The sequence below is a fragment of the Ovis aries genome, chromosome 4 (assembly GCF_016772045.2).
Source record: "Ovis aries strain OAR_USU_Benz2616 breed Rambouillet chromosome 4, ARS-UI_Ramb_v3.0, whole genome shotgun sequence".
Classification (NCBI taxonomy): Eukaryota; Metazoa; Chordata; class Mammalia; order Artiodactyla; family Bovidae; genus Ovis; species Ovis aries.
Genome location: NC_056057.1, coordinates 26,592,513 through 26,618,096, shown reverse-complemented (window position 1 = coordinate 26,618,096; position 25,584 = coordinate 26,592,513). Strand labels below are relative to the sequence as shown.

The following is a 25,584-nucleotide window of genomic DNA, read 5'->3' as shown; positions in this document are numbered from 1 at the left end:
ACAAAAGAGAGAATTATATGACTTGTCAAAAAATCAAACACCTGCTTGATTTTCATCTGAACTTTTTAATTTAAAACCCTACACTGTACATAATATTTTGGAAGTTGAAACACCAGCTAGTCAAACTCATGAGATTTATTTATCTTTCCAGTGATAGAGCTCGAGTCAACCACATTATAAATAATACTATGTATAAACAATATTCAGAGAACAGACTTGTAGACACAGTGTGGGAAGGAGAAGGTGGATGAACTAAGAGGGTAGCACTGAAACATACACATTACCATATGTAAAACAGACAGCTAGTGGGAAGCTTCTGGATAACACAGGAAGCTCAACCTGGTTCTCTGTGACAATCTAGAGGGGTAGGATGGGGGCGCACAGGGAGGTTCAAGAGGGAGGGGCTCACATGCTTATGGCTGATTCATGTTGTTGTATGGCAGATACCCATACAACACTGTAAAGCAATTATTCTCCAATTAATAAATTAAAAAATAATACTACATAATATCAATTTAAAGAAATGCTGTGTTCTTTATTATTGGTCTCTTCCTATCTGCAGAAGGGATTACTTCAGAAACTATTAAACTAGAAGTATCTCCACTACTATAAAGATGTGCCATGTACTCAGTCGTGTCTGACTCTCTTCAACACCATGGACTGTAGCCCACCAGGCTCCTCTGTCCATGGGATTTCCCAAATAAGAATGCTGGAGTGGACTGTCATTTCCCTTCTCCAGGGGATCCTCATGATCCACGGATCAAACCCCTGTCTCCTGTGTCTCCTGCATTGCAGGTGGATTCTTTACCTGCTGAGCCATCTGGAAGTCACCCAAAATACTCTATGATTATTATAATTAATAATTATACTTTTAATAACTATGTTAATCATTTCAAATAATTTTATTTTTTTAATTATTATTTTTATTTATTTATTTATACTTTACAATATTGTACTGTAAACTTGGCAAGTGATGTAGACTTCGCTAGAGTCTCAGATGGTAAAGAATTTGCCCTTGCAGGGGGACCTGGATTCTATCCCTAGGTTGGGAAGATCCCCTGGAGAAGGAAATGGCAACTCACTCTAGTATTCTTGCCTGGAGAATGGAGAGAAGAGCCTGGCAGGCTACAGTCCACCAGGTTACAAAGAGTTGGACATGACTGAGCAGCTAACACTTTCACCTTCAAGTGACCTAGAAAAATAGTCATTCTCCACTTTTCATCCAGATATAAATCTTATCAGCGCTCAAGACTTCTATCTAGTAGAAGAGTATTTATAAATACTCTTCCTTTAGAGTTGAGTCACAACTATATTTCTTAGGAGCAAATAATGTTTGCTCTGTAGCACTAATCTTTTCCTTGAAGTTCTATATTGAACTTCATGTTAAAGTGTGCCTTATTTTCCAAGGCTAAGGAGGAGGAGAATCTAATACCAGAAATGTATGTTGCCTGGAAGAAATGCTCAAATAGATTTTCCATCAGGATCATCCTCCTCTGAAGTATCTAACCGCTATGGGCTTCCCCAGTGGCTCAGTGGTAAAGAATTTGCCTACAATGCAGGAAACCCAGGAGATGTGGGTTTGATCCCTGGGTTGGGAAGATCTGCTGGACCCACTCCAGTATTTCTGCCTGGAGAATTCCATGGACAGAGGAGCCTGGCAGGCTGCATTCCACGGGATAGCAGAGTCAGACACGACTAAAGTAACTGAACACACATGCACAACCATTACTAGAGAAGGGTTTCTGGGAATAGGAAGTAAAGGGCTTGCAAGACAAAGAGGTTTTTGCTTTTGGCTTACTTTGTTCCCAGTTGTGGTGGAAAGTCAGAAAGACTTCCTGAAATTATTTTGTAATCTTTGAAGATCTGTAACTAAGACATTGTTGATCTTTTTCCTCATGCTATTTGAACTACTGTCTTATAAACTTTCTCCAAAAGTCAACCATTTTTCTTCATCATTCACTCACTCACTCATTTATCTTACCTCTGACCTGGAGAACTCAATCTCATCTCCCTGTTTTCCCAGCAATCTCTCTCAGCAGCCCCACCAAGCTTTTACAAAGCTAGGAGATAAGAAGCAGATGACATTCTAAGTCTCTCAATGTAGTCCTAACTTGTCAGATCCAACCACAAACCATGTGTGTTAAGGCAGCGTTCAGTTTTAGTCACCTTCAGGAAGCAGTTCTGAGAATTAGCACTGTACAGCTTAACAAATGCTCATTGCTTTTGATGCTTCAGTTAAGCGAGCCTCAGAACTGAAACTGAGTCATCTATAAAAATTCACGTTTTTGCAGCTAGGGTACCACATCGGTCTCACCTATACCCTATTAGGCCTGCCACACTCAAGGTCATGTTCTCAACTGTCTGTGGCTCAGACACTCAAGACTTTAATATGTATAGAATTACCTGGGGCACTTGTTAAGAGTAAGGATTCCTGAGCCCCACAGTTTAGGAACTAAATCATAGTCTCAGGGGTTGTGCTCAATCACTGGTTTATAGTTCCACAGCTATTCTCACACATGCTAAGGCTTGAAATCCAGACCTAGAGAGTCAAGTACAGTGACTTCTTAATTTCCAATTGTGTTTTTAATATTTCATCTAATTGGCTTTAAATATCTCTGCTGAAATAACCTTCCAAACATCTACAATGGCTTCTTATTGTCTAGTGAATTAAAAGAGTTGATCCGATATTTAGAGGTTTCTGAAAATAGAAACCTAGCTAAAATTTTAATTTACTGTTCACTTATAATCTATCTCAAATCTATGCAGCATTACGTCAGGTCTCTGAAATATTCATTACCCTTGTCCACCTCTAGCTTTTGCTAATTCTGTTCCCTCTTGTTAAATTCTTTGCAGTCCTTCAAGTCCATTCCAAATGCCCCCTTCTCTTTAAAACTCAATGTGGTGCTCATAATCAGGTATTATCTTTCTCCTTCTTTCGAATTCCTCAAGCCCTTTATACTTGTTGATCATATTTTGACTTATATTAACATTTACATTAAAATAATACAGACTGTTAAGTTTGTACCTGTCATTCTTCTTCTAGAGAATAAAGGTGAAATTCTGTATCTTTCACAGTTGATATTCAATATGCGTTCACCTAGAAGGTGGAACAATTCGTGATCTTTCAGTCCTTGATCTTAGAAATCATATATCTATTCTGCTGAAATCAAGGACTAAAGGCTTATCAACTCTTTTTACATCTCAGATAAGTACATATGGAGTATAAACTGGGCTTAGTAATTTACTCTTTTTTCATTCCACCAATTGTCTCACCATCAGGTATGTTGCCATTTAAGGGATATCTGCATTCCTACTTTTCTGATAAAACTTAAATATTTGTGAAGTGAAGTGAAGTTGCTCAGTCATATCTGACTCTTTGCAACCCCGTGGACTGTAGCCCACCAGGCTCCTCCATCAACGGGATTCTCCAGGCGAGAATACTGGAGTGGGTTGCCATTTCCTTCTCCAGGGGATCTTCCCAACCCAGGGATCGAACCCAGGTCTCCTGCATTGCAGGCAGACGCTTTAACCTCTGAGCCACCAGGTAGGTACACTCTATTACAAATTTCTCATTGTTTTATATGATGCTTTGAAATATTGCTATAAAAGATTCATGAAACAAGGGAATGATAAAGGAGAGTGTTGGAAAGAAGAAAAAAGTCACACCAAAATATCCTTATATACTTTGTTAATAGCATCCCTCTTGAGATAGGTTGAAAATCTGTATTCCTAAAAAAAGCATTTAATTAGCTTTTCTTCTAATGAATTGGAGTGAAAAAATACCTCTTTTGTGTAAATGTTGAGTAAACATACTTTAGGAATGAGTTTTTAATGTGGCAAAAATAAAGGCAGTGACAATGAATTGGTGCCCAATGTGGAAAGAACAATAAACTACAATCATAAAATAGGAAATGCTCCTCTAAACTGAGGAATGAGACGAGGGTGCCCACTCTCACCCCTATTATGCAACAGAGTTTTGAAAGTCCTAGGCATAGCAGTCAGAGAAGAAAAAGAAATAAAGGAATCCAGACTGAGAAAGAAAAATAAAACTCACTGTTTGCAGATAACATGCTTCTCTACATAGAAAACCCTAAAGATGCCACTAGAAAATTACTAGAGCTAATTAATTAGTATAGTAAAGTTGCAGGACATACAATTAATACACAGAAATTCCTTGCATTCCTATATAATAACAATGAAAAACATAAAGAAAAATTAAGGAAACAATCCCATTCACCACTGAAACAAAAAGAATAAAATACTTAGGAATAAATTTACCTAAAGAGACAAAAGACCTGTATGCAGAAAACTATAAGATGCTGATGAAAGAAATCAAAGGCAACACAAACAGATGGAGAGATATACGATGTTCTTGGATTGGAAGGATTAATATAGTGAAAATGACTATACCGCCCCCAAGATTGCATTAGATTCAATGCAATCTCTACTGAACTACCAACAGTAATTTTCACAGAACTAGAACTAATAATTTCACAATTTGCATGGAAACACAAAAGACCTCACATAGCCAAAGCAATCTTGAGAAAGGACAGAACTGGAGGAATCAACCTCCTAAAACATAAATTTAGAATAATGAAACAAGATAGAAAGCTCAGAGATAAATCCACACACCTATGGACAACTTATCTCTGACAAAGGAGGCAAAAATATACGATGGAGAAAAGACAGTCTCTTCAATAAGAGGTGCTGGGAAAACTAGTCAACTACATGTAAAAGAATGAAATTAAAGCACTTCCTAAAGCCATACACAAAAATAAACTCAAAATGGATTAAAGACCTAAACCTAAGATCAGAAAGTATAAAACTCTTAAGAGGAAAACCTAGGCAGAACACTCTGACATAAATCACAGAAAGATGCTGTCTATGACCCACCTCCTAGAGTAATAGAAATAAAAACAAAAATAAACAAATGGGACCTAATTAAACTTAAAGCCTCTTGCATAATGAAGGAAACTATAAATGAGGTGAAAAGACAACCCTCATAATGACAGAAAATGATAGCAAATGAAACAACTGAAAAAGGAAGGATTAATTTCCAAAATACATAAGCAGCTCAATGTCAGAAAAACAAACAACCCAATCAAAAAGTGGGCAGACGACCTAAACTGACATTTCTCCAAAGAAGACATACAGATGGCTAATAAACACATGAAAAGATGCTCAACAGCTCTCATTAGAGAAATGCAAATCAAAACTACAATGAGGTATCATCTCACACCAATCAGAATAGCTATCATCCAAAAGTCTGTCAACAATAAATGCTGGAGAGGGTGTAGAGAAAATGGAACCCTCTTACACTGTTGGTGGGAATGCAAACTGATACAACCAGTATGGAAAACAGTATGGAGATTCCTTTAAGAAAAACTAGAAATAAAACTGCCATGTAACCCAGCAATCCCACTACTGGGCACACAGCCTGATGAAACCCTACTTGAAAAAGACACACGTACTCCAATGTTCATTGCAGCGCTATTTACAACAGTTAGGACACGGAAGCAACCTAGATGTCCATCAGTATATGAATGGATAAGGAAATTGTGGTACATATACACAATGGAATATTACTGAGCTATAAAAAGGAATGTATTTGAGTCAGTTCTAGTAAGATGGATGAACCTAGAGCCTATGACACAGAATGAAGTAAATCAGGAAGAAAGACAAATATCATATTTTAACACATATATATAGAGTCTGGAAAGATGGGATTGATGATCCTATATGCAGGGCAGCAAAGAAGACACAGACATAAAGAACAGACCTTTGCACTCAGTGGGAGAGGAGAGGGTGGGATGATTTAAGAGAATGTCATTGAAACATATACATTACCACATGTAAAATAGCCAATGGGAGTTTGATGGATGATGCAGGGAATCCCGAACTGGTGTTCTGTGACAACCTGGAGGGACGGGGTGGAGAGGGCTGTAGCAGGGGTGTTCAGGAGGGAGGGGACAGATGTATACCTATGGCCAATTCATGTTGATGTATGGCAGAGGCTACACAATATTGTAAAGTAATTATCCTCCAATTCAAATAAATAAGTTTAAAAAAGAGGAAATGTATTAGAAACGAAAAGCAATTAGAAATAAATTGCTAAAAGGAACAGAGTGATGTAAATCAATATTTATAGATGCTTTTTTTTCTGCATTGTTATCTGAAATTAGTCCTAAGTCTATTTCTCAAAATACCTGTTTTCTATTCTTAAATTTTCTGCATTTTTCCTACAATCTAAATAAACGTCAGTGTTAACCATGAGATATAATTTGAAGACTGAAAGCTTCAAGGGAAGTTTTATAAGAGTATGTGGTGAGACCCTTAAAAATAAGAAGTTGATAAGGAAAACAAAATATTTAACTTACTATATAAATACACTTGAAGACAAAATCGAGCTTCAAATAGATTTGTAAAATATTGATTTATTAACATTTCTTTACATTAAGAGTTAAGACTGGAGAATTTGGGAAACACTGTCCCAATTTGGCACTGGTAAAAGGTGGAGGGTTGTTTTTTTTTTTTTTTCCAAGTGGAGTGAGAGAAGGAATTCAATACTTTTTCTCCTATTCATATATAGGATTCAAGTGTATATTGTGTGTACAGAAATTTTCAATAAGTTACGTAAATGACTGTTCAATTCCGTTGCCTATTTTTATTACTTCCTTCCCCCCATCCTCTTTTTTTTTTTTGCTATTGAGCTATATGAGTTTCTACATATTTTGGATATTAATTCTTTACCGGATATACAGCTTGGAAATAGTCTTTCTCCCATTCTACAGGTTCCATTTTCATTTTGTTGATGGATTACTACCAATCTTTACCAAATTCTTCCCCAAAATTTAAGAGCAGGAAAAGTTCATAAAACTTATTTTATGAAGCCAGCATTACCCAGAAAAAAGCCAAAAAAAGTCATCACAAGGGAAGAAAATTAGATGCCAATATTCCTGAGGAACATACATGCAAAGTGTCTCAACAGTAGCATCACATTAAGGGAATTACACATCATGACAAAATGGGATTTATTCTTAGGATGCAAGGACAGTTCACTATATACAAATCACTGCAATACATCACATTCACAGAGTGAAGGAATAACGTATCTTATCAATAGGTATAAAAAATTGACCCCTTCATGATAAAATACTCAACCAACTAGTAATAAAAAGTATGACCTCAACATAAAATAGACCATATATGACAAGCTCACAGATAACATCACACTAAACAGTGAAGAGCTGAAAACTTTCCTCTAAGATCAGAACAAAATAAGGTGCCCACTCTTACTACTCAGTACTATAATTTCTAGCCAGAACAGTTAGGCAAGAAGTCAAAGCATCCAAATCAGAAAGGGCTAAGTAAAATCATCTCCATTTGCAGATGACATAATCCTCTTATGTAGAACACCATAAGATTCCACCAAAAATCTGTTACAATAAACAAGTTCAGTAAAGTTATAAGATGCAAAATTAACATACAGAATTCTGTTGCCTTTCTATATACTGATAATGAGCTATTAGAAGTAAATTAAGGAAACAATCTCATTTACAATGAAATCAAAAAGGATCAAGTACATAGAAATAAATTTAACCAAGGAGGTACGAGACATGTCCTATGAAACCTATAAGACACTGAACAAAGAAACTGAAGTCAACACAAATAAATGAAAAGATTAACATGGATCAGAATAAATGTTGTTAAAATGTTGTTAAATACACAGAGCAATCTACAGATTCAGTGCAATCCTTACCAAAATACCAGTAACATTTTTCATAAAACTAGGACAATAATATTAAAATTTGTATGGAAGCACACACACAACAAAATCCCAAATAGCCAAAACAATCTTGAGAAACAATAACAAATGCTTCTTGACTTCCAAACAGTGTGATACTGGCTTAGAAACTGACAGAGATCAATGGAACAGAACAGAGTCCAGAAATAAAGTCCTAGAAGTAAACCTAAGCAGTAAACTCTTTGACATGTCTTAGCAAAATAGTTTGGGATTTATCCCCTCAGTCAAGGGAAATAAAATCAAATATAAACAAATGAGAACACACTCCAAACTAAAAAGCTTTTGCACAGCAGAGGAAATCATCAACCAAACAAAAAGGCAGTCTACTGAATGGGAGAAGATATTTGCAAGAGATATGTCTGAAGGGGGTTAATATCAAAAGTATTTAAAGAACTCACAGAACTCTATAAAAAAAAAGATCCCATTAAAAAAAAATGGGCAGAGGACCTGAATACATATTTCTCTGAAGATGACGTGCAGACAGCCTACAGGCACATGAAAAGATGCTCTGCATCACTAATCATCAGGGAAACACAAACAAAAACCACAAAGAGGCATCTCTTCACCTGCCAGAATGGCTGTCCTCAAAAGGACGACAGATAACAAGGCCTGGCAAAGCTGTGAAAAGGGAGCCTCGGTGTACTTTCAATAGGAATGCAAATGGGTAAAGCCACTATGAAACACAGCATGACGTTTACCTGCAAAATGAAAAATATGACCCAACAGTTCCACTCCTGGGTATATACCTGAACAAAGTCAGAAAAGATATACGCCCTCTGGTCTATAACAGAGCCAAGATATGGAAGCCTCTTAAGTGTCCACGACTAAGAAGATATGGTGAATGGATTCACAACACAGTATTACTCAGTCATAAAACAGGATAAATCTTCACTTGTGACAACACAAAGCCAACTACTGCATGATGTCATTTATATGCAGAATTTAAAACCCAAAACAAACTGATAAACAAAACTAGATAAACAAAGCCAGATACAGAGAACAAACATGGTTACCAGAGCGGGGAGGGGTGTAAGGGGACGGGAAATATATGTGAAGGGAATTAAGAAGTACAAACTACCAACTGTAAAATCAAAGGGATAGAATGTACAGTATGGGGAAAATAGTAATATTAACCATTTTGTATGATGAGTAATCTATAAAAATATCAATTCATTGTGTTGTACACCTGAAATAAACATGCTTGAGTTAAAAAAAACTAAAAATCATTCAAGGAGTCACAGAATCTCAAGGTCAAATAGAGAATGTTAACCAAAAATATCCAACAGTATTACAAATGGATGAAGCCACTTCACTGAACAGAGTTGGGGAAACAGGTGCTAACCCGAGTAACTTGGGAAATAAATAAGATCCCATAAACCCCAGATATGCAGATGATACCACCCTTATGGCAGAAAGTGAAGAGGAACTAAAGAGCATCTTGATGAAAGTGAAAGAGGAGAGTGAAAAAGTTGGCTTAAAGCTCAACATTCAGAAAATGAAGATCATGGCATCTGGTCCCATCATTTCATGGGAAATAGATGGGAAACAGTAGAAACAGTGTCAGACTTTATTTTGGAGGGCTCCAAAATCACTGCAAATGGTGACTGCAGCCATGAAATTAAAAGATGCTTACTCTTTGGAAGAAAAGTTATGACCAACCTAGATAGCATATTCAAAAGCAGAGACATTACTTTGCCGACTAAGGTTCGTCTAGTCAAGGCTATGGTTTTTCCTGTGGTCATGTATGGATGTGAGAGTTGGACTGTGAAGAAGGCTGAGCGCTGAAGAATTGATGCTTTTGAACTGTGGTGTTGGAGAAGACTCTTGAAAGTCCCTTGGACTGCAAGGAAATCCAACCAGTCCGTTCTGAAGGAGATCAGTCCTGGGATTTCTTTGGAAGGAATGATGCTAAAGCTGAAACTCCAGTACTTTGGCCACCTCATGCGAAGAGTTGACTCACTGGAAAAGACTCTGATGCTGGGAGGGATTGGGGGCAGGAGGAGAAGAGGACGACAGAGGATGAGATGGCTGGATGGCATCACTGACTCGATGGACATGAATCTGAGTGAACTCCGGGAGATGGTGATGGACAGGGAGGCCTGGCGTGCTGCGATTCATGGGGTCACAAAGAGTCGGACACGACTGAGCAACTGAACTGAACTGAAAGTCAAAAGGATCTGTACATAAGCACTGCACTCTAGTTCATAAAGTAGTTTCCCACAGGGGTAGTATGTTAACAACTCTGAAACCACTCTACATGTGTACCATGACGGAACAATTACCAACATCTTAATGGAGATGGGAGCCGGTTCTCTCACTGTTGGAGTAGGAGGCAACATATAGCAAGGGGAGGGGAACAAGATCTGTGTCGTAATGGATTAGACTTGGAGACAGTCATGTGAGGTTATTTTCAGGTTATTATTAAAAATATGATTACATATAAAAAGTGTATAGGCAGGCACCCTGGGTCAGGAAGACTCCCTGGAGAAGAATATGGCAACTCATTCCCATGTTCTTGCCTGGGAAATCCCATGGACAGAAGAGCCTGGAGGGCTACAGCCCATGGGGTCACGAAAGAGTCAGACACGACTCTGCAACTAAACAACAAACATATATACTCAAATTAGTCATTTCTTTACTTTGTCAGCTGAAGCAATTAATTCATGTAACACTCATATCCTAGTTTATAATACCACTCACCAATAAGACTAACCAGAACTTCTTGGGGAAAACACACACACACACAAATACTAGAATGGGAGCTGGATATGCAAGATTAATCTAGAACATCTTGTAGGGCCAGAAAGTAAAGAAGACTCAAAAGAAAAACAGACAAAAATAAAGCACAGAGTAGTGTGGGGACATGAAGGGGATATGGGCATGAACTGAAAGAACTCCCAAGGGCTAAAGTTAGAACAATTTTAGCGACAAAATAAAGTAGTATTGGATTATAAACCAAAGTATAAATATTTATGAGTCTATACAGCTATAAATAAGTTATTAAATAAATAAATGGCAAATAGACAAATGTATATACAAGAACAAATGATTTTATGAAGACATAATGATGACTGTCAGAGCTGATTGTACTGTTTCTATATGTAGGCCCCCTCTCTGCCTATAAAAACTCTTGTCCCCAGACTGGGGTGGGGGAATCAGCCTTTGCACGGGAGTCTGCCCTCTCTGCTTGGTTGCTGGCATCTAAAATAAAGCAAACTACTGTTTCCACTAACCTGGGCTCTTTATTGACATTTGAGTAGCAAGCGGCTGGAACCCATTTTTGGTTACAGGACTTCTGGACTAAAGATGGCATTTTGCTAACTGGTGGAGCTGTTGATGGGCATAAGGTACCCATACTGTCTGCCCCAGTGGAATTTACAGTCTAGCATGGAAAACATATTAAACAAACGTCTAATAAGTGTTGTGAAAGGGGACGTTCCTGAACTTTCTGGTCATGTACTCTGATTCGGTTTTCAAAAATTGAGGTTAATTTTTTAGAGAGAAACCATCAGGCAGGCTAACTTGAATGGAGTCGGGAGTAAGTACCATTTTGAATATGTGTTACTTTTCCCTGATTCTAGAATGCAAATATGGGCGGGGGTGGGGCAGTGGGGGGAGACTTAAACTACATGTTAAATATGGCAACTCACTTCTAAAAAAATCAAGTTAGAGTGACTTTTACATTGCCATCGAAATGTAGTTGAATTTCAGATTTTAGGGCCCTAGACCAGCTATAAATAATCAGAATGCATGAGACTGAGCCTGGAGATACTCATTTTAAACCCAAGAGTTCGCTATACATTTTAATATTAGGGAAGTAACTGATTCAGTTTCAACTCACCAATATTCTATCTTGTTTCTAGCTTCTGTAGTCCGTTCACATTCCCTGGTTCCAGGCTTCTTTCTACCTTTAAAGTCAGGGAAACAGAGATGGAATTCCCAACTTATGACTGAGACTCTCCTCCTATCTCACTGACCATGGCTGGGGAAGTTTCTCTGGTTTAAGGACCCAAGTGATTGGATTGGTTCCACCTAGACAACCAAGGTTAATCTCCATTCAAGATCCTTGAATGTATTTGTCTCTGCAAAGTCCCTTCAGCTATTTTGGTAACACATTCCAAGGTTATAAGGATAAGGAGGTGGATGTCTTGGAGGGGAAGGGTATGTTATTCTTTCTACAATAATATATATTGTGTAGAAAGTGAAGTCGCTCAGTCGTGTCTGACTCTTTGCGACCCCATGGACTGTAGCCTGCCAGGCTCCTCCATCCGTGGGATTCTCCAGGGAAGAATACTGGAGTGGGTTGCCATTTCCTTCTCCAGGAGATCTTCCCAAACCAGGGATCGAACCCGGGTCTCCCGCATTGCAGGCAGACACTTTACCATCTGAGCTACCAGGGAAGCTGAGAGTCATTTCTTAGCTATTACACATTAACCATGGTATTGGTTATTAGCATATTCCTCTTACACAGGTGAAAACGAGAGTAGAAAGAAAAGCTTAAAGAGTATAAAGGAGACATACTGAAAATATTTTTCATCACTCTACGTTTGATCCAAATGTAATCTTAAATGCAAAGGAAGAAATTGTACCTTCCAATATTCTATGTAAGTCTTTTCCCCATTTAGCTTTTATATCAGCTTAAATGCATATTCGTATTAGAAGTCAAATGGAGACCTATGTAGAATATTGGAACAGGAGCCAGCACTCTAATGGGGGTCACCATCTTTGTACTTACATTATGCTATCACCAATACAAAACCAAACGTGAGGAATTTTACTCATAGTCCACCATCTTCCACGTAATCTCCTAAAACAGACTGTCATCAGCCTTTAAAAGTTTGAGGCTTACTTGCTTGTATTCAGTTTGGGATGTATGTTCTTGTTGTTCTGTGGCAAGTTTAGAACTCACTAAGCAGTTATATATTGAAGCACAGGAAATGTGTACTTGAGGTGCTTGAAATTTTTCTTGAGAGGACGGTTAAGAGTATAAGGCAAGGATCAAAGACATAAAAAGCATGTGGATGAAGACCTGCTTTGTTTTTAAACCAATCACGGTTCTTTTTAGGCAAGAAGTAACTCTCGACACCCTCAAAACGAAGATGCACAATCAGAGTTACACAAATGACAACACAACAAGGCAAAAGCTCGCAATAGCACAGTGCACTCTCTGTTCTGTGCAAAGAGCTACAACCCTTCACTTGGGAAACCCCACAGGGACACACTGTTTTCATCACATGTGCCTACTCAGAGATAAACAAACCCAGGGGAGATGTGCATTTGTGGAAAGATGCTCATACTCTTCATTTAAACGTCTCTGCCCAATGTTTAGAAGAGTCATGAAATCTGTGTTGACTGGTTTCTATTGGAAAGTTTGTGCGGCAAGCACAAAAGAGTGTTAACTACACTTACTGTAAACCTTGAGCACCAAAGCAAGTTAAATTTGTATCAAGCAGTATTAAATCAAAGGATCCTTCTAAATGATGAGATGCTCTTGTACATAGGATCATGTTTTAAATATGATTGTGCTGAGCCCATAATCTGATATTTTATTACATAAAGATTCCACTGAGAGACATAAAAGAATGAGTTAAGGAATTCTACTGTCATACCAATGCCATTTTGTTATAAATCTCTCTAAACCTACTCAATGTCATCCAAAGCACATTTAAAGAGAGAAACATGTTTCTCTTGTCCATTCAACAACATACCAGAAATTTCCCCCCTCATACAGTACTTGATTAAAGGTCAGATGTTCTTTGCAGAACTGACTGTATCATCAGAGAATGCTTTTAGTGGCTTTTCACATAGCTCATAAAAGAATTCTGGATTTTGAGCTAGCTGTGATAAAATCAGACTAGGGTGTCAACATCAGACACTATTTAACAAGGAGACATAGTTCATGTTACCACAGGCTTCTGTTTGCACGACTACTCATCAGGGGGCTTGTAATTCTCAAGCACCTCAGCAGGGGCCCTTTCACTCCCTGTTGTTTCTGATTCTTAGAAGAGCAGCAGCAACAAACAGAAATCTCCTCTTTCTTCTCTCCCTGTCCTCAACCCCTCATGGGCCATACAGCCACAAAAGCGTAATCAAGCATAATAGAAGAAAAATTATAAAATCTCAAATTATGAAACTGGTTGGGAAGAAAATTTCCTCTTCCCCTCTTGGTTCTTTTGGCTAGTCAAGTAACTAAAATGATGTTTGAGACAGATCAACAAGAAAAACTAGGGCTTGCCAGGTGGTAGTTAGTGGTAATGAACCTGCCTGCCAATGCAGGAGACATAAGAGATATGAGTTTGATCCCTGAGGCAGGAAGATCCCCTGGGGAGGGCATGGCAACACTACTTCTCCAGTATTTTTGCCTGGAGAATCACATGAACAGAGCCTGGCAGGTAATAGTCCACTGGGTCGCAGAGTCGGACAAGACCGAAGAGACTTATCACAACAGGAGAAAAAAAATTAATTATGTATGGAGAACTCCATGGACTACAAGCTCAAAGAACAGTCAGGCAATTGGAGCGTATTTGCTATTCTGAGCTAAAAAGAAAGGAGTTGGGGTCTGGGACTTCAAAGGGAAGGAAAGCAATTCACAGGAAGATGAAATGAGCAAATGTTTGGTAAAGAATGTCTGGGGGCCATACAGAAACAACTGGACACAGAGCAGAACTGTAACAAATTGACCCTGCTAGGTTCCTCCTAGTGGACCACCCCTAGCTCATATTATACTGTGTTATCTGTGGTGATAGCTCTCCTCCTAGAATAGGGTCTCTACCTAAATTCTTTTAGGTAGTTATAGGGAAGGTCAGAGATTCTTCCTGAGTCTTTTCGACATTAAAAATAATCAGCCTAAAACAATTCTCATGTCAAAGAGAAATATTTTGAGCTGGCAAATTTTGCTCTCTTACAATGCCTTCAACAGAATGCAGATGCCTATTAAACTGGCATCTTCACTCCTAATTCTTAATGTGTTCCCAACTGATACTTACCTGCAGTGAGCTATTCTGTAACAACCATTTATCCAGAAACTGAGATAATATTTTTTTCTCTCATTAAATAGTGTTCTGTGTATCTGATTTCTGTCACTTTTACTATCACTCTTTTCAAGTTGGATACTTTGGAACCATCTTTTCATTTAAGGCAAAATGTTTACTGGACTCTCAATTTCTTCCCACTATTGCTCAATTTTTCATAGTTTAGGGCCTATTCAAGAAGCTTAATGACTTCTTATTTGAACTTAATATAGTAAACCTAATTGGGAAAGAATCATAATTTTGAAAGCAAATATTAAAAAGTTTAAAACAAAATCTGGAATATCTAGAATTGGCTGAGGAGTGACAACAAAAATCATCAGTATCAATTTTATTGAAGGTATTTTGTGATGTCAATATTCTTCAAACATGCAACTTTTTAAAAAATTAAGCCCTTTTATTTAAATTAAACCTTTTTTAAAAAGTTCTTTTCTAACAGTTTTTTTTTAATGATTTACATTCCTCTGACGATTAGCAAAAACCCTTAATGTAATTGCTATAATGAACCTGCTTTAAAGTTTCTATATTCTTTACTCACACAAATCCCTATTTTTTAATAGGGATCTTCATATCTCTTAAGGGATGCCGACAAGGACAAGTGTTAGTAACTCAGTTATGTCTGACTCTCTGCGACCCCATGGACCGTAGCCCGCCAGGCTCCTCTATGCGTGGAATTCTCCAGGCAAGAATACTGGAGTGAGTTGCCATATCCTTCTTCAAGGGATCTTCCCGACCCAGGGTCTTCTGCTTTGCAGGCTGATTCTTTACCATCTAAGCCACTAGGGAAGCCCAAGGGATGCCTTGCTGGCTAAGAAAACATCAGGAAAGGAACAACTCTCTCATCCCTTCCTAGCCACCATCCTCATTCATATCTCTGATACTTTCCTATTTCTCTGAGATTTACACCATGAAGATGACTTGGTTTTATTCAAAGACGGGTCAACAGGTTGCTGCACTGGCTTGAGAACAAAGCAAGTGAAAATAGTCTAAACTCTGACAGAACCCTGTCGAAAATTCTGTGGTTTAAGTACACCTGAAGGCACAGAGATTCAAATTAAATAATATGTGAGGTTGCTATCAATGGAGCAAGTGAATCACAAAATACTGAATGACTACCATTTGTTTAGGACCATGTTAGACCCTCAAGATTGATGCCTGTCCTTAAGGATCTTGGAATCAAGTGGGTGAGTCCAAACTAAGAAACAAATCAGAGAAAAGCTGGTTTATAGATAGTATAAATCATAAGTCATATAAATCATAGATAGTATAGTCATAAGCTGAATTGTGCAGCCCAGAATTGTCATGCTAGAGGAAGACTGTCCATGGGCCTAAAACTATCAGAAAAGGTACAGCACAGTGATTAGCCTAAGCAAGATAATGAGGAAAGTAGACAGGTAAGAAGTGAGAGAATGGACATTTGCAAACATCTCAAGCAACATGAATATTATGAGTAAAAGCAAAGAAGTGAGAGTGATGGTGGTGAGTTCTCAAAGCACTAAGCAGAAGTGTGTCTACCTCACAATGTGGCCAGAGCAGAGGGGATCTGCATAATGGCTCTGAGTGAAGCTGAGTATACAAGGAGAGGCCTGACTCTTGATAAAGTTTTGGTTTGGAGAAGATTATTTTAGGTCAATGAACAGATGTATTAGAGGAACAGAAGCCTGTGTGATAGATAAACCCCATAATCTGAGTGGCTTAACATAATAGACATTCATTGCTTACTTAGGTGAAGTCCAAATCAGGTTGTTCCCTATTGGAGACAAATGTGCATTTGAGCTGATGAAATAAATATTAGGTTGGTGCAAAAGTAACTGCAGTTTGCATTTCTCAGCTAAGAGCTGAGAAACCTAGTAAGAGGTTCATAGATGAAAGACTTACACAGAGATCAAAACTATGATTCCAAACCAATAAAAGGAGTAGAGATAAAATATAATTCCAATTCCATAATTTATGTAATAATACATGCGTGTTCTCTATACTAGGCTGTTCTCTATATATTAGTTACAAAAGTAACTGTGGTTTTGCATTGTTGAAATTCGTCATTTGGTAGTGGAATGAATCCTTAAATAAATGTGGCTATGTTATACATCATTTTAATATGCATTTCTTGCTTTATGTTTTTTGCTGATGTCTTACTACTTGCTATTTATTTTATATGTATTTTAGACTATATAAATGATGTTAGGCAAAAGCAAATTCAAGCATTTTTTGATTCCAGTTCAAAATGGGTCACAAAGCAGCAGTGACAACTCACGACATCAACACTCATTTGATGGCCCAAGAACTGCTACCAAACATACAGTGCAGTGGTGATTCAAGAAGTTTTGTAAAGGAAAGATCCCTGAAGATGAGGAGCATCGTAGCTGACCATCAGAAGTTGACAATGACCAACTGAGAGCATCATCGAGCCTGATCCTCTTACAACTACACAAGAAGTTGCCCAGGAGCTCAACACCAACTATGCTATGGTTATTCGGCATTTGAAACAAATTGGAAAGGTGGAAAAGCTAAGTGTGTGCCTCATGAGCTGACAGCAAATCAACAAGTTATTATTTTGAAGTGTCATATTCTCTTATTCAACGTAACAACAATGAAACATTTTCCAATCAAAATTGTTAAGTGCAACAAAAACTGGATTGGATATTACAACCAGTGATGACCAGCTCAGTGGCAGGACTGAGAAGCAGCTCCAAAGCACTTCCCAAGGCCAAAAGAAAGTGAAAGTGAAAGTGAAGTCACTCAGTCGTGTCTGACTCTTTGCAACCCCATGGACTTGGTCACTGTCTGGTGGTCTTCTGGTAGTCTGATCCACTACAGCTTTCTGAATCCCAGCAAAACCATTACATCTGAGAAGTATGCTCAGCAAATCGATGAGATGTACCAAAAATGGCAACGCCTGCAGCCAGCATTGGTCAACAGAAAGGGCCCAGTTCTCCACAACAATGCCTGACCACACTTCCCACAACCAACGCTTCAAAAGTTGAATGCACTGGGCTACAAAGTTTTGCTTCATCCACCATATTCACCTGACCTCTTGCCAAGTGACTACCACTTCTTCAAGCATCTCAACAACATTTTGCAGGGAAAATGCTTCTACAACCAGCAGGAGGCAGAAAATGCTTTCTAAGAGCTTGTCGAATCCCGAAGCATGCATTTTTATGCTATAGGAATAAACATTTCTTATTGGCAAAACTGTGTTGATTGTAATGATTCCTATTTTGATGAATAAAGATGTGTTTGAGTCTGGTTATAATGATTTAAAATTCACGGCCCAAAACTGCAATTACTTTTGTACCAACCTAATAACACCATAGCTCATATACAGCCTTCTGCCAACATGCATTCATTATTATCTCACTTAGCAAACATTTCTTAAACACCTACTATATGTTAGGTTCCATGTTTGACTGACACTGGAAATACTGAGTGAGGACAAGATATGGTCCTTGCCCTTGGAGGAGCTTTCAGCTGATGAGGAAGCCAGACAACAAAAAAAGTGAGTATGACATTGTCTCCTGGAGAGGAAAACAGGAAGGAAGAGTTTCCTAGAGTGCGGAATCACAGAACTTGAACAAAACCCTTTAATGAGAAATATTTGACTGCCCAATGGGAGCAGTTGCTCTAGTAAGTGCTTGGAAAAAGCATTATAAACTCCGAGTTCAGTTCAAAAACACCTGGCTTTTCAACATAAAATTTCATCATATAGTCCAGTTGTTTCTAAACATGGCTGCTCAACAGAATCACATCTGAAGCTTTGGAGAAGGAAAAAATGCCTGGGCATTTGTATTTTTCAATAAATTCCAAGGTAATTCTAAAGTGCTTCTGGATTTTAAAAGTGATTACAGGTTTGTTTTTTTTTTTTAATTAAGTGGTAGTTTTAGTGATATAGACTTCTATTATTTTCTGTTGACCAATCATGATCCGATGATTAAAACATATAATAGTTGCATAATCACAAAAGTCAAAGATGTTGATCAGTCTTCACAATCAACAGTCAGGCAAAAAAATAAAAGATAATTACAACTGCAAGCCACAATGGAAACATGATCAATCTAACAATATAAAGTAATTATACAATTATACAATTTGGGAGGTTAAGAAGAAAAATGTTGTAAGCGGAAGTACACACAAGCATGTGTTTTCATCCCCCTTTCAATAGCTAAGTTAAAGATCTCTCTTGATAAATGCCACATAGCATTTGAAAATATGTGGATTATTTTCAAATATCATCTGATAATGATTTCTAACATAATTTCACAGTGATACGAGATCACACTCTGTATGATTTCAATACCTTTACACCATGAAATATTTTTTTACCTTGTTTTATGTTCCAGGATATGTTCCAGTGTCTCCTCACTTATAGTCTATGGGAACTTGAATAGAATTTGTATCCTACTCTTATGTGAAATTGTATAAATCTTAATTGTGTTGAATTGGTTCATGGTGCTTTTCAGATCTATTATATCCTACTCTTCTGTCTGTTCATTCTATTAATTTTTAAGAGTTTGATATTGAAACTACAACCAAAAATCTCAATTTATCTGCTTAAAAATAATTGTAATATAGAGTGGAACTATATACTATATATATATAGTAACTGTGTTCAGTATTTTCCAAGTTTTCTGTAAATGTGTTATCATATTTTCATAATTTAAAAAAGAAAAAGAAAAAAAGCAACTGTACTTCTATATACTTTCAATAAACAAACAAAAAAAAACAGGCTTTTTATCTATTGGTTCTTATCAACTGCAAAGATCCAGCCATGCCAATTGCTCTCCAAATGTGGGTGTTTATTTTTCTGCTAATTTCCTGAGGTATGACAAGTATATCCTATACTTGGTGGCCACTTCCAAATAAAACTTCTTCAGTTTCACACAGTTATTTCACAACTGGGAAAAAGAGGAGGTTCTTCTACTGACCTTGCCAGTGACTAGATGTGCTTGTCTCAGAGACTCATCAGGACTTGAGTTTTCTGCTTGTATAAAAATGCACAAAGTCCCTTTCAGCTCCAGATTTAAATTACATACTTCTAAGATTCTGAGTGAAATTATATTTCTCCTTAGGACATTCCTCTTCAATGCAGGATATCTGGCACTGCCACGCTGTATTTACAAAGTTATTTACAGAGAAACTTACAGTGGCTTCCCAGGTGGCACCAGTAGTCAAGAATTTGCCTGCCAGTGCAGGAGACACAGGAGAGATGGGTCAATCCTTAGGTTGGGAAGGACCCAGGTCCTTGACCCAAGGTCAGTCCTATGGTCCACGGGGTCATAGAGACAGACACGACTGAGGACACATGCACACACATACATACATAGAAACAGTAGAGCATACTGGTTATGGGTATGAGATTTGAAGTGTCTGCTGCTGCTGCTAACTAGGTTCAATCCCGCATAATACTCCATGGCTGGTTGAGCAAGACAGTAAAACTCTTTGTGTCTTAGTTTCTGTAAAATGGAGGTAAGATTAGAACTCACCCTCTTTGGTTGATACAAAGATTAAAGGAGCTGTTTTTGAGGGAGGGGCCCAAACTTTCCTTGTTCTTAGAGCTCTAAGTACTAAGGCTTTTCACTGTGTCCCCAAGCTACACAAAATACTTCATAGTAGCATTTCTTAAATGACTACATCCAAACAATTTAATAAGCATTTATGTTCTAGAAACTTACAGTAGCAGCCACTAGAAAATATAGCGCACATAATTTAAAAGAAAAACAATATTGCAAAGATATAATCACAAGGAATATTATGTGATCTAAGGGTGAAACTATGGAATAGCTCAAGCCAGATGTTTAAGCAATGTCCAAAACTGTCAACTACCATATTTTCCTAAACATTTGAAATACTCCCCCAAACAACGGTGAGTATACTACAATGCTGTCCCAGTACACAGTTTGGGAATCACAGAGCTAACTCATGTAAAGCACTCAGAGGCTGCCATGTACCAGCATTCAATAAGTGTTAGCTATTTGTCAATTTTATCTCTGATTCAAACACTAGATTATTTACAGTTTGGTTTATACAACCATCTTCAGATTAGGAAACTGGGCTTCTAGGAGCCTGAGTACTTTACCTACTTATACTAGGAAGTGGAGAAAATAGAATTTTCATTCAGGTCTACCTGGGTTGAAAGACTTTATGAACTCTTCCCAATATATCACATTGCTTCCTTTTAATTTAAGACCTGGCTGTTCTAATAAATTTTAAACTTAAAATTTTTATTTATACACACCACTTATCAGTAAGGTAGATATCATGCCTCTAGGTGAACAGCAGCCCCTGTGTTTTAATGTATCCATTGGAGAAGGAAATGGCAACCCACTCCAGTATTTTTGCCTGGAGAATCCCATGGAGGGAGGAGCCTGGTAGGCTACAGTCCACAGGATTGCAAAGAGTTGGACACGACTGAGCTACTTCACTTCTACCCATAGACTTGTTTTTATTGCAAATTTTTAAATTCTCAGACTGAAAAGCACAGGGTTCAGTTTAGTTCAGTGACTCAGTCTTGTCTGACTCTTTGCGACCCCATGGACTGCAGCACACTAGGCCTCCCTGTCCATCACCAACTCCTGGACTTTACTCAAACCCATGTCTGTTGAGTCGGTGATGCCATCCAACCATCTCATCCTCTGCTGTCCCCTTCTCCTTCAGCCTTCAATCTTTCCCAGCATTTGGGTCTTTTCAAAGAGTCAATTCTTTGTATCAGGTGACCAAAGTGTTGGAGTTTCAACTTCAGCATCAGTCCTTCCAATGAATACTCAGGACTGATTTCCTTTAGGATGGACTTGTTGGATCTCCTTGCAGTCCCAGGGACTCTCAAGAGTCTTCTCCCAACACCATAGTTCGAAAGTACAAAAGGTACTACAAAATTGCTACCAAACTTTCACAGATGTTAACATGTTACCATATTTGCTTCACATTTTTTAAAGAAATAAGACATAAATCAAGTTACACTCTTACTTCATACCCTCTCCCTACTCCTTCTGCAGTCCTCCTTCCTCGGAAGGAGCTGCCATTTGAAGCTGGTGTCACTGCTGCCCACATTTCTGTTCTCTTACTATGCACACACGCTGTGTGCAAACCACTGAGACTCTGGGAGGTCAAGAGCTATGTGTTTACCTTCATGTTCTCATCCCCTGCTGCGATTTATGGGGTTGCAAAGAGACACAACTGAGTGACTGAACTGAACTGAACTCTGTGTCTAGAACAGAACCTGACAACCTGCCAGACGCCCTGTAGACGTCATGAATGACTACACAGCAGAGATGTTCAGATTTTTAAAAGCATAGAAATGTCATCATACTACACATTCTATTGCAATTTGCTTTTTCCCCCTAACACTGTATTTCTGGGATTAATCATATTGATATGTATTAATCTAGTTCATTCATCTTAATCCCTCTGTCCGTGGGATTCTCCAGGCAAGAATACTGGAGTGGATTGCCATGCCCTCCCCCAGGGATCTTCCTGATGCAGGGATCAAACCCGCATCTTTTACATTGCCTGCATTGGCAGGCATGTTCTTTACCACTAGCACTACCTGGGAAGCCCAATAGCTACACAGTATTCCCTTGTGAGAATAGTGAACAAATTATCTATCTGTTCGTATTAGGATACTTAGATTTTACTGTGTTAAAACATGTTGCCCTTAACACTGTTGTACAAATTACATCAATATTGAGATTTTTTTCCTCATATTTGTCAGAGAGATCAAATTTACTATTTAAATGTTGACGGTAACTCTTAGACACAGCTGACGGGAGCTTGGCAACAATTAATTAAATTTAAGATATTGAGAGTCCATGATCTAGCAATACCAATTCTAGACGTAAATCAACAAGGGCCTGAGTACGAGAATGTTCAATCTCAATACTTTTAACAGTAAAAGTTATTTTCCATCCTTTCTTGTTTTTGTCATTTATTGATGCATAACCAATCTGTTCTAAAACTTAGTGGGTAAAAATAAGCATTTTATTATAATCATGGATTTTGTGGATCAGTGACTTAGAAAGGGAGCAGTTGGAACAGCAATCTCTGCTCTATGTAGCTGAGACCTCAGCTGAAAGGACTGGAAGGCTGGGAGTCAAAATCATCTGGAAGCATCTTTCGTTCACATGTCTAATAGCTGCTGCCTCCCAGGTAGCACTAATGATAAAGAACACACCCGCCAATGCAGAAGACACAAGAGATGTGGGTTCGATCCCTGGGTATGAAGATCCTCTGGAGGAGGAAATGGCACCCCACTCCAGTATTCTTGCCTGGAAAATCTCATGTATAGAGGAGCCCTGTGGGCTACAGCCCACGAGGTCACAAAGAGTGGGACATGATTAAAGTGACTGAGCACACATACCAATTGATGCTGGTGGCTGTCAGAAACCTTGGCTGGAGGCATTAGCTAATCCTCATGCAGCATCTTCATGGTGCTTGCTCACAATGTGGCAGCCTCAGACATTTTCTGTGGACCTCAGAGTCCCACAGCAGAGTGTCCCAAGAGAGGCAGGTAGAGACTGCATCGTTTTGTAGGGCCTAGTCTCAGAAGTCTCATGGCATTTCTTTCATCACAGTCACTGGGCCCACCTCAACCAAGGTAGAATACAGACTCCATTTTTCAATGAGACAAGCATCGAAGAACATACAGGAAGGGAAACACTGTTGAAGCCATTTTGGAAAAAGTCACATCTACTGTATCTCTTCTCCCTGACTCTTTTCTCTCTTTTTCTTCTTTCTGTGTCCACTGTGTTCCCTAAATTAGTAGACATTAGGGGCTGTCCAGGTGGAGCTAGTAGTAAAGAACTCATCTGCCAGTGCAGGAGAAGCAGGAGACGTAGGTTTGGTTCAATTCCTGGGCCAAGAAGATCCCCTGGAGGAGCAAATGGCAACCCACTCCAGTATTCTTGCCTAAAGAATCCCATGGACAGAGGAGCCTGGTGGGCTAGAGTCCATGGGATTGCAAAGAGTTGTCCATGACTGAAGTGACTTAGCATACATGCAGAGCCTCTGTATCAATTCTATGTGTTTTATATATATATATATACACACACACACATATATATATACATATATATACACATACATATACACACACACAGAACCTTACATGGAACAACTGACTGGTTCAAAATTGGGAAAGGAATATGACAAGACAAGGTTGTATATTGTTACCCAGCTTATTTAACTTCTGTCCAGAGTATATCATGTGAAATGTTGGTCTGGATGACCAACAATCAAGCTGGAATCAAAATTATCAGGAAAAATTTCAACAACCTCAGTTATGCAAATGATACTACCCTAATGGCAAAAAGCTAAAAGGAAATAAACAGCCTCTTGATGAAAGTGAAAAAGGAGAGTGAAAAAGCTGGCTTAAAACTCAATATTTTAAAAACCCAGACCATGGCATCTGGTCCCATCACTTCATGGCAAAAAGGGAAAAAGTAGAAGCAGTGACAGAGTTTATGCTCTTGGGCTTCAAAATCACTGTGTATGGTGACTGCAGCCATGAAATTAAAAGATGCTTGATCCCTGGAAGGAAAGCTGTGACAAACCTAGAGAACATATTAAAAAGCAAAGATATCACTTTGCCCACAAAGGCCCATCTAGTCAAAGCTATGGTTTTTCCATTAGTCATGTACAAATGTGAGAGTTGTACCATTAAAAAGGCTGAGTGCCAAAGAATGGATGGTTTCAAATTGTGGTGCTGTAAAAGACTGTATTAGCGTGTCTTGGACTGAGAGGAGTTCAAACCAGTCAATCCTAAAGGAAATCAGAATATTCACTGGAAGGATGCTGAAGCTGAAGCTACAATTCTTTGGTCACCTGACGCAAAGAGTCAGCTCATTGGCAAAGACTATGATTCTGGGAAAGATTAAGGGTAGGAGGAGCAGGGAGTAACAGAGATGAAATGGTTGGATGACATCATTGACTCAATGGTCATGAGTTTGAGCAAACTCCAGGAGACAGTGAAAGACAGGGAAGCCTGGTGTGCTGCAGTCCATGGGGTTACAAATAGTCAGACACAACTTAGTAACTGAACAACAAAACATACACACATGCATTTACAACTTCCTAATTCATACTTTTATTATTATTTCCATGATGGTAATTGTATCAGCGTTTGCTATCACATGTTATAATGTCAAACATATTTCCCTACATTGGCTTTGTTCCTACATGATAAACAACTCTAAGCATTTACATGCACTGTCCTGTAGGACTTCCCCTCTTGTGCTATACATGGGTATCTTTCATTCTTCAGCCGCTTTATTTCTACAGTAGGTTCTTCTATTGTTAGAAACAGACAAAATTTGTGCTGGTTCCATCGTTGTTTTGCTATTCTTTGAGTGAAAACATATCTCATGACTTATGTTTTCCACTTTTCTCATCAGGAAGAAACATATGCACAACCTCCTGGATAGTCTGGACAATGATCTGGACCATCTTAGAATTTTATTTTGCATTCTCGTTTAGTTAGTCTCTCTATAACAGCACACTACCTTCTGAAATAAATGCCTAGCCTTTCAACCTAAAAACTTACATTACCATCTTTAAACATAAACTCAGAAAGCCCTGGTTCTACTGAAATAAATTAACTTTTCTTTAGGGGTTTCCCATGGGTTGTGGTCTATTCAAATGTCCAAGGTAACCATAGGGGTTTTCCAACCTTGTGAGGGAGTTTAATATTCAAATTAAAATTTTTAATTAGGTAGGTATGTAACTCTATTTTTTTTTCTTTTTTTTTTTCCCCCAGATCATCTA

At 38.3% G+C, this 25,584-nt stretch overlaps 1 long non-coding RNA gene across 2 annotated transcripts in view; it reads right to left on the bottom strand.

The window, feature by feature from the left end:
- Positions 1-25,584, bottom strand: part of LOC121819390 (uncharacterized) — a 242,430-nt gene that overhangs the window by 56,754 nt on the left and 160,092 nt on the right. Inside the window, exon 1 of one of the 2 annotated variants that reach the window (XR_006059605.2) lies at positions 1,982-2,088. The exons of the other annotated variant lie outside the window; for it this stretch is intronic. This is a non-coding gene — a long non-coding RNA (uncharacterized LOC121819390). Of the gene's footprint in view, positions 1-1,981; positions 2,089-25,584 lie in introns of those variants that run through there. 2 annotated transcript variants of the gene reach the window in all.